We start from the raw sequence: 10,824 nt of genomic DNA, 5'->3' as shown, positions 1-10,824 counted from the left end.
GGGACATTCTGAAATCTGTCTTTTTACCAGCGATGGGAGCAGGAAATGTGCATAGGCTTGGAAACGGGATGCTGAGGGCTTCTGCCAGATAACTTTATCAAGTGTTTGGAATGTCAGAAACTTACAGCTGTCATTCATTCTGGCACTTGAAGGATTACAGCAGAACTGCACACTAAACAGAAAAACTCTTTTAACCTTCATTCTGGTGTCAGAAAAGCAGGAAGGATTTCTCCGCATGGCTCAGAGAATGCAGAACATTCCAAAAGTATGCCTGAAATGGTATAACACTTTGGTGTAAGGAATTTTTCAAAGTGTCAGTGGCCTTTAGGGGCATGGGGATGTGGAGTTTTAAATACTTAATGGGTATTTTATTTCCTGTGTGTGTGCCAAACCCAGCACTTTAGGATGGGGCAGGCTGTCATCCTAATAAATAAATAAGAGTAGGCAGGCAGAATGTGCCCTGCAGTTGCTCTCTAATCCAGTGTTTCCCAACCGGTGTTCCGCGGCACACTAGTGTGCCGCGAGACGTTGCCTGGTGTGCCGGGGAGGGAGGCGGGCGAGTCGGGCGGCGAGAGGCGGGGCGGCGGCGGCGAGGAGAGGCCGCCCAGCGCGGGGCTCTCGCCGTCTGCCTGCCTGGCTGCCTGCGTGGCGCTGACGTCACGGGGCTGTAACGTGCCCCACATAGGCACACGCGGGGCGGCGAGCGAGCTCCCTCCCACATCCCATCGCCGCTCGCTTCGGCCGGCCTACTGGGCTGTCGCAGGCGGAAGGCCTGCGCATGCGCGAGGTTTTCGCGCCTTCGGGATTTCCTTCACGCCTTCCTCCTCCCGGGTCCTTGAGAGCGCGGGAAGCGGCAGCGCGAGACCGGCGTTGAGCCTGGTAGGTATTGCGCTTGCCAAGGCAGTCATTTGGGAAATGAAAACTTGCAAAGCAAGCAACCAGTTCAATCTGAAGTACGTATATGCTTAATATCCTGTATCTGAAACCTGTTCTGCCCCCTCCCCCACACTTGGTGCCATTTTCATCTACACATGCAGCAGAGTAAGTTGACCCAGTATAGTACCAATTCAGATGGCAGATGGGAGAATGACAGTGCTGAATGCTTTCCCATGTAGAACAGTCCCTGCAAATAAAAACCTAGCATATTTGGAAGAGGGATGCTAGCCTAACCATTACCTTCTATGCTGTTACTATTTTTTTTTTTTTTTTTTACATAAGTAAAAAGTGACCTTTCCCCATCTGGCATGGTGGTGTGCCTCGAGATTTTTTTCATGAAACAAGTGTGCCTTTGCCCAAAAAAGGTTGGGAAACACTGCTCTAATCACCTAAAAAAATTACTGTGCATATCACTTGGACTTTTCCCTAGTTAGGGAGGCATATGGGGAGGAGGGGAGGCTATTTCTTTTCATCCTCACAGGAATCAAGGTAGGCTGGACAAAAAGAAAGAGAAACTGCCTCAGCATTGCCAGCTGTTTCATTGCTGGTAAAAGATTTAAATCTGGCTCTCCCTATTCCCAGTCCCCATGAAATTGCTACCTGTCAAGGGGGTCTTCACAATTCTTATCCATTCTTGCAACAACTTTTTAAGTGAAGCACTGTTCCCATTTCACAGGCAGTGAACTAAGTCTTAGAGCAAGTCTAGGAAACCCCTGGCCCTCCAGATGTGGGCTGCACCTCCCATCATCCCCGCCCCTGGAAGGGCGTTGGGCTCCAGCAACATCTGGAGAACCACAGGTTGACCACCCTGACTAGTAAAGGTAAAGGGACCCCTGACCATTAGGTCCAGTCATGGCCGACTCTGGGGTTGCGGCGCTCATCTCGCTTTATTGGCCAAGGGAGCCGGCGTACAGCTTCCGGGTCATGTGGCCAGCATGACTAAGCCACTTCTGGTGAACCAGAGCAGCACACGGAAACGCCGTTTACCTTCCTGCCAGAGTGGTACCTATTTATCTACTTGCACTTTGATGTACTTTTGAACTGCTAGGTTGGCAGGAGCTGGGACTGAGCAACAGGAGCTCACCCCGTCGTGGGGATTCAAACCACCAACCTTCTGATCGGCAGGTTCTAGGCTCTGTGGTTTAACCCACAGCGCCACCCGCGTCCCTTGGCCACCCTGACTAGCCCAAACCAAATTAGGTCACATTCAAGGTTTAATTAACCAGGTATTTCACAAAAGTAATCGACACAAACTGTGTACTAAGCTGCAAATGTGAGTCATCTGTGGACTTGAGCCTTCTCAGGGAGGCAAGCGTGGGTGTCCACAAAAATAATTCACGGAAGGCAAAGGTGGCTACAGATTGCTGACTTTACTGTTTGCAGTCCTTATATGGTGTGTTTTTTTTTAAATTCATTTTACAATACAGGGCAAGGCACTCGAAAGATATACAGTTTCAATCTCTCCATTGAACAATACTCTAGGACTCTACACCTATACCTGCTAAGGCTGAATTTCACACCTTTTACACAGAAGCTGCCTTTGCTGTTCTAAATACCAGACATAAGGTCCAAAACCAGTCATACTCTTTTTTTGGTTGGTCTGTCTATACCATAAAGAAACATTTACAGTAGTACCTTGGTTCTCAAACTTAATCCGTTCCAGAAGTCCATTCCAAAACCAAAGCGTTCTAAAACCAAGGTGCGCTTTCCCATGGAAAGTAATGCAAAATGGACTAATCTGTTCCAGACTTTTAAAAACAACCCCTAAAACAGCAATTGAACATGAATTTTAACAAGACCATTGATCCATAGAATGGAAGCAAAAAACTATGTACTGCAATCACACAATCAATCAATCAATCAATCGAACAATCAATCAAACAATCAATCAATCAGTAGCTGAACTGGGTTCCACACAGTCACAAAAAAGAGCCGCAAAAACAAAATGCAAAATAAATAGCAAAAACAGACAGACCTCAGTGTAACACTCAAAACGAATGTGTGGCACTCAAAATGGAAGCGTAACATTCAAAACAGAGTATGTTCGGCTTCCGAAAAATGTCCACAAACTGGAACACTTCCGAGCTTGCAGTGTTTGGGTTCCAAATTGTTTGAGTACCAAGGTGTTTGAGAATCAAGGTACCACTGTAATGCAAAGTGGATCATTCATTGAAAAAAAATGGACCCTGGCCAAAATGGTCAGTAACTTCTGTATGAACTTTTTATATAGACACTCAACAAACACAAGGTTGGCGGGGAGGGGGGGGAGAGACCAAACAAGCCTAAGTCAGACCAACTATCTTCACTCATTGTTGAACTTCACTCATGTCTTCATAATGTAATAATAATATTTTTAAAAATTTATATCCTGCCCATCTGGCTGGGTTTCCCCAGCCTCTCTTGACAGCTTACAACATATATAAAAACACAACAAAACATCAAACATTAAAAAACAAAATATCCTATACAAGCAATAAATAAGCCAATAAATCAATAAAAATCAATAATAATAATAACCATAATAATAACCACAACAACAACAACAACAACAACAACCAGTTTACAGTTATACCCAAATTAAGAGAACCGCCAACCCCAGCTAAACATTTAACCAACACCAACCTGACAAAAATGAAACAGGGGAACCAAAATTAGAACCATTAAAAACATTTTAAAACTTTTTAGCCAGTTGCCCCAACCCAAGAGTTGTTCCAGCAATGTCCCTCCGGCCTCCCAGGAGCCTCTTTTAGCTGTGTAAGGTGAGTCTGGGCCCCGCCCCCTAGGCCAGGTGGAAATGGGCCTTGCAGCAGGGAGCGCTCTTCCTTCCAGCAGAAGTCTTCATCCTACACAAAGTGTTAAAGGATTATTCAGGTGTGCATGTTGTGACTGGGAGGGAAAGTACTAAAAGGATGACCATTTTAATAGCAGGTTCCAATAGTTCAGTAAGGCTCATGTTGTAAATAGTACACAGTGATGGAGGTATTTATCTGGTATATCTTTTTGCTCGCAGCTCATACTAAACTGATTCATCCACAAAGTTTTCAGATTTGAAAAGTACCTGAACGGAGCTGACAGGGGCTTGAAAGCATTTTTCTTCAGTGTGAGATGGTAGTCTCAACAAACTGTAAGCAGGTTGGTTTTTATATTCAGTGAGGTAATAAGGACATCCAGGTACGGACTGTAGATGGACCACTGGCTGAACTCTTTTGTGGATTAGTTGTGACGATTGGCATGGTATTTCTGCTGAATGGTTTCTCTACATGCTTTAAGTTCTACATCCCCTGCCAGTTTCTTGCACTTCTCTGTTATTGCGCTAAAGGTCTCCTCGCTAGTTTCCCTGTGTGGTTCCATAATTCCTAGGAACTCTTGTTTATGTGCTTTCTTTTTCATTACATTTAACTTTACAGATATGGGATGCGGGTGGTGCTGTGGTGTAAACCACTGAGCCTTGGGCTTGCCAATCGGAAGGTTGGCGGTTTGAATCCCCATGACGGGGTGAGCTTCTGTTGTTCAGTCCCAGCTCCTGCCAACCTAACAGTTTGAAAGCACGTCAAAGTGCAAGTAGATAAATAGGTACCACTCCGGCGGGAAGGTAAATGGCGTTTCCATGCACTGCTCTGGTTTCACCAGAAGCGGCTTAGTCATGCTGGCCACATGACCCGGAAAAACTGTCTGTGGATAAACATCGGCTCCCTTGGTCAGTAAAGTGAGATGAGCGCCGCAACCCCAGAGTCGTTCATGACTGGACTTACCGTATTTTTCGCCCTATAGGACGCACTTTTCCCCCTCCAAAAATGAAGGGGAAATGTGTGTGCGTCCTATGGGGCGAATGCAGGCTTCAGGAGAGCCCCAGCGCCAGCCCCACAAGGTCGGGGGACAGAGGGAGGCGGAACGCCGCCATCCCGCTGTCTCCCGAAGTGGTTTGGAGGCTGACGGCGGGGAGACCCTGCCGCCAGCCCCGGGGACAGCTGGGAGGCACAGTGCGTCTCCCCGCTGTCCCCGGACCTGATCTGAAGGCGGGCGGCGGGGAGAAGAGCGCTTCTCCCCGCTGCCTGCCCCGCAGGCGCCTGGGGGGGGGGGAATAATTTTTTTCCCTTTATTTCCCCCCCAAAAAACTTGATGCGTCCTATGGGCCGGTGCGTCCTATGGGGCGAAAAATACGGTAACTGTCAGGGGTCCTTTACCTTTACAAATGGCAGAGCTTGTGACAGGCTGTAGCATCAAACATTTGCTTACAACCACAAGACAAATACTAAACATTAATGTCCGCAATGAACACAACAACTGGTACAAAAATTGTATTGGTATTGCTTGATCCTGCTAATCGTTTGAGCTGCAAGATAATGTTTGTGCAATTTTCTGCAAAAACATGGATACTCTTTTATTTTTTAGTCCACCAAGCTTCACATAGCATTGGTATATTGGGTAACAGATGCCATCTTTAGATACCCTTGCAGGGAATTTTTTTTTTTAATTGTGCCAATTCTATTATGCGCATCACTTACACTGTTCAGATAATTTACAGGGAGAATAAGTCTATGGAATAAGCAAAGGACAAAGGTGGTTTTAGAGTAGATTGCCCTGATTTGTGCTTGAACATCACCTCCTTTTCCTGCCATGGTCATATCCTTTGTCTGACCTTTTCCCCAACCTGCTGTAGAACAAAATTAGAATCCCATTGGCCAGTTGGTGGAGACACCCTATAGGGCATGGGTAGGCAAACTAAGGCCTGGGGTCCAGATCTGGCCCAATCACCTTCTAAATCCAGTCCAGGAATCAGTGTGTTTTTATATGAGTAGAATGTGTTCTTTTATTTAAAATGCATCTCTGGGTTATTTGTGGGGCATAGGAATTTGTTCATTTTTTTCTTCAAAATATAGTCCAGCCCCCCACAAGGACTGAGGGATAGTGGACTGGCCCCCTGCTGAAAAAGTTTGCTGACCCCTGCTATAGGGCATGCCATAAACACTGGGAATGAAAATCCTACAAATGCATTAGCTAGCAGATCCTGATGGCCTCAGAAAAGGAACGTGCTGCGTGCCCAGGGTAACGCAACATTCATTTTGTTTTGAATCCATGGAACTCTGTACAGCATTGCTATAGAAGAATGTTCTTACTCTACACCCTTCCTAAAGGTCTGTATCTGCTCCCAATATTCTACAGACTATTTTTAAAACAGCCGAGAATATAAGAGTTTATTTTCTTTTGTCAGCCAAAGCATGGGATTAGTCACTCCTGTATAAATTCTATTTCGCCTAGTTCATTTTTTCCAGGTGACAACCTTGCTAATTCTGTATTTATTGAAGTGGATGAGTGATGGATAGGGTGTGGTTCTATGGTTTCCTTGAGCCAGGAGTTGCGGGCCCAAGAGAAAGTGTTTAGTGAAGGACAATCCTTTACCTTGTCAGCTACATCATAACAGAGATGGCCTCCCTGGCAGCGGAATGTTTCAATGCATGTTGCATGCCGTAGAAAAGGCACAGTGCTGCAAAAGAGGAGTACAAATAGGAAGCATGAAACAAATGATTCCTTGTGATGGGCTGCAGTTGAGTATTTTATATGGGACTAGATTGGGTCACTTACATGGGAAGCATAAAGAATTGACTTAAGAATTGATTTGTTGGATCAGACCAAGGGTTCATGTAGTCCATTATTTTGCTGCAAGCAAGAGCCAGAGCCAGAAGTTTCTGGAAGCAGAACATGGAATCATTTGCCATGACCTTCTGTTTGTCCATCACCAAGTGGTGCTCAGAGAGGTACATGGCCTGCTATCATGTAAGGTCCATTTAGCTGCCATGACCAGTTGTCAGAGATTCACCTCTTCTCCACATTGCCTTTGAGGGGCAAAAAAAAAAAAAAAAAAAACCCCAAAAAAATTAGGCGTTGAACTTCTACATACAGTGGTACCTCGGGTTACATACGCTTCAGGTTACACACTCCGCTAACCCAGAAATAGTGCTTCAGGTTACATGGGGCTATCTGTTTAGCCCATTTTAGTGTTAGCTAAGTTCTAAAATCTTCCTGGAGCTTTTAACTGTGTTTTGACAAATGTACTTTTTTCTGACTGACGGTCGAATAAAAGGTTGATGATGATGGTGGTGCTTCAGGTTAAGAACTTTGCTTCAGGATGAGAACAGAAATTGTGCGGTGGCAGCGGGAGGCCCCATTAGCTAAAGTGGTTCTTCAGGTTAAGAACAGTTTCAGGTTAAGAATGGACCTCCAGAACAAATTAAGTACGTAACCAGAGGTACCACTGTATGCAGTGTGGCGATCACACAGGGTCCCTGGACGTTTCACCATCTATTGAGCCCTGTGCCACCACTTTATTTCTCGCTGCCACCACCCAGGCCCTACCTGGTACAATACTGAGTCCGATCAGGGTTAAATTGGAACATAAACTTCTGTTTATTTATTGCAGTTTAGCAAGCGTGTGGATTCTTAAACGGTATCAGTCAATTACAATCATGGGGTGCCTATCCAGACCTATAACTTCCGCTACTTGCTCTCACTCACTAAACCACCTCTCAGATATTTCCTTGTCTTCCTAGCCCCTAACTATTCCTGGCTCAGCTTATTTCACTACACTAACTCAGCATACCCACAGACTCTCTCCCAATTCACTCCCACTCCAACCAACCTCCCAATGAACTCCTCCCTTTGCCCCTCCCAGAGCTGGTTTTATAGTCCCTCTGACTCCACCCCCCTGGGTTCTGATTGGGTAACCCGTTTAACTATTTCACCTCCAGCACTCTCATATGTTAAAGTCACATGCAGTTCTTCCTAATAAACATTTTCTTAGCATCTTCTAGGTTTTCACCTCTTTGGCCATCTTGCCACCTCAGCAAGTCAGATTCAGAAAATAGAAATGTTAGTTATATGTTCTTTTTAATTTGTGCTAAACACTTGTTGCATTTTTATTCATCATCAACACTTTTGTTAAACGTGTTTTGCTTTGAGTTTCCGGAAACTGCCTCTCAATAGAGATAGCCTGGCCTGCTTAATTGCACACCCAAAATAGGATTAGAACATAGTAGTAGTGAGGTGAACCCCACTTAAGGTGTGAACTCAGTGGATGGCCTTGGGCATGCGGGATTCTCTCATTCCCACATTTGAAATAGACTGAACTCACGCTGACCTTCTTTATGGTGTTGCTGTAAGGGTTCTTGAGATAATAAATACAAAATGGTTTGATGTGTAGGGAGGTTAATAAAGAGCCTCTTAACTGGAAAGGAGACAAAACTTGGGTGGTTATTGGCTCAAAAGAACTCCACCCATCATGAGGATGCCTGAGTGGGGAAAAATAGGGCGGTGGAGTTGGTTATGATGGTTTGCAACACTTAGCTCAACCAATAGTTCTGTGTTGGTTTTGGCAGTGAGGATAACTTGTGAGAGCCGTACAGTAAAACAGTAGCAAGGTTTTGCAAGGTGCTAAGTAGAGGTAGCTAAGGATGTTGGCTGTGGAAAGTTGAGCATCAAAATAAAAATAACTTGTAGAGGCTTCAGTTCCACATACTTCCAAGCAACTGGATAAGTTAAACCACCAAAATGCTGTCTTCCTCTGGGCAGCTGATAGTAGGAAAACCACTTGCCTTTTAAAGTCTAGCTTGAACATACTGTATCAATTTAACAGTCAGATTAAGTAATCATGGCTAATAACTAGCATTTTATATTTAGTGAGGCACATGGAAAACTGGAAAGTGAGATGAGCGCCGCAACCCCAGAGTCATCTGTGACTGGACTTAACTGTCAGGGGTCCTTTACCTTTACCTTTTTATGGAAGCAGATCTAAATACACCTTTTCAAACTGATTTCCCCTTTCCTCCTCTCTTGCTTGCCTTAATTACTGTGGGATAATCAGCCTCTCATAACCAACATGCTTAAGTCTAATTACTCCATGAAAGGATTAAGACCAGGCTTAGCTCACTTTGGGAGCAACTAGGTAATCAAATTTTTGTTCCCCTTTAGTCCACCTGAGCTCAGTGTGTGAAGAGCTGGTTGCTACAGCTTAGCCGCATGGCTCTAACAAGTCACTCTTTGAGTTCCTGTACCAGTGATTTAGGAACTTTCAGCACTGTAACCAAGTCAAGTTTTACTGCCTGTGCAACTTTTTCTGAATGCTATATGGAAAACACATAAATCTGACCTTTTGAGAGTTTGTAAGTAATCTATTTTAAAATTTACTGAATGTGTTCTTTTTCTATGCTAGGGGAATAGGGAAGTTTTGGAAGGAACTTGGTCTATTTTAAAGGTCTAAAAGCTTATATTTCCATGTTTTACTTTGTTGCACATTTTGTGATTTTAAATCTCTGCTGGGGTTCTCTCACAAAAGAGTACTTGCCTCAAACTTGGATCCTGGCATCCAGAAAATCTCCTTTACCATGTTCTAAGCCTGCTTTCTGAAGCCACCGCCTTCCTTGCTCTCTTCTCCTCTCTTTCCCCCCCAATTTTTAAAAATTGAGTTTCCAAATTTATAAACAAACAAACACACACAAATCCTAACTGTAATTACTCCACTATTAACATTGTTAGGTGACTTCCTCAAATCCCCCTGGCTGAGTTTCAATGTATATCATTGTAACGGATTTCCAAAACTAATTTCTCATAAAATTTACTTAGTCGAGTAACATCTTTCTTTCTTTTCATATTAACTTGAAACATATTATTCTATAACATCACATACTTAAATCCTAAGCCAATCTGGTACTTGCAAGTATTTCTATTTAAGTTATCTTAGCATATTTAGCTATATAGTCTTTTAATTTCATCCATTCCTCCTGGTACTCCTCCTCCTTCCAGTCGTGGACTCTTCCAGTCAGGTCGGCTAGCTCGCAAAACTCCATCACCTTCATCTGCCATTCTTCCACTGTTGGCACTTCTTGTGTTTTCCATTTCTTAGTTAACAAAATCTTAGCAGCTGTTGTGGCATACAAAAACAATGTAACATCTTTCTTGGGCAATTCTAGACCTATTATTCCAAGAAGGAAGGCCTATGGTTTCTTAATAAATGTATGTTTCAACATCCCCCCCCCCCCAATTCATTATAAATCTTCTCCCATAAGTCTTTCACCTTGGGGCAGGTCCACCACATATGATAAAAGGTACCTTCTTTTTCTTTACATTTCCAATCTTGCTCTCCTCTTCTCGACCTGCTCCAGTCTTCCTTTCCTATCTCTGCCCCTTCTTTTTGTCTTCTGCTACTTTTGTAGGGCCTCTTGCTTCACCTGCCCCCTCCCTAAATGCTCCCTTTTTGTTCCATTCCTCCTCCCACTTCTTTGACCCAGACCCTGATCCTCAGCCTTTGCACCAGTCTGCTCTCTTCCATCAGCAACCTTGAGTCTGGCCTTCCTCACCATCTCTGCTGTTCCGTCTGTCTGTGACATCACTGCTGCTTTGACTTTATGACATCAGCATTGCTCAACCTGTCGGTTGAGAGGCTTCATGACTGTTGCAAAATCCCCCACAGCATTACAGAGTCGCTAACCTTCATCAAGTCTAAAATAAGTTAATTTTCAACCTATGTGAAAATGTTTTGGTGAAACTGCAAGCACCTCTTTACAGACTACCAGGCCTTTTCAGTCAGATGCTCCAGCCCACCAGCTGCCAAACTGACTCTCTCCCAGGAATGGATCCAGTGTCAGCATCGCCCTAGAGCCAGTGTACCAACTGGACTCATGCACCTCAACCCTGACTGGGCTGGGCGAGCTGGGAAGCACTGCCAGAGACCTCCTTCTCACAGGAATAGGTCACAGTGCTGTGGACTCCCAGCTTAGAGCTGAGAGCACCGGATTCACTGTCTCAATACTTCAGTCGTTGCGCAGCAGAGTTTTGCAGAGTCTTGCAGAGTATAAACCACTCGGAGAACAGCTCTGTAGAGTATCTTCCTTTTAT

The 10,824-nt window shown here is 44.5% G+C and overlaps 1 protein-coding gene and 1 long non-coding RNA gene across 4 annotated transcripts in view; one reads left to right on the top strand and one right to left on the bottom strand.

Annotated features, from left to right (window-relative positions):
• COL15A1 (collagen type XV alpha 1 chain) overlaps positions 1–10,824 on the top strand; it is a 121,129-nt gene that overhangs the window by 948 nt on the left and 109,357 nt on the right. The window lies entirely within an intron of this gene.
• On the bottom strand, positions 6,467–10,553 carry LOC310692420. The gene is made up of 2 exons (XR_014518791.1): positions 9,275–10,553; positions 6,467–6,770 (listed from the first exon to the last, which is right to left on the bottom strand). It is a non-coding gene; the product is annotated as an uncharacterized lncRNA (long non-coding RNA).

The sequence above is a fragment of the Podarcis liolepis genome, assembly GCF_965112155.1.
Source record: "Podarcis liolepis genome assembly, chromosome: 13".
In the NCBI taxonomy this organism is placed as follows: Eukaryota; Metazoa; Chordata; class Lepidosauria; order Squamata; family Lacertidae; genus Podarcis; species Podarcis liolepis.
Note: the sequence above shows the minus strand (reverse complement) of the source record. Positions and strands in the feature narration are given on the sequence as shown.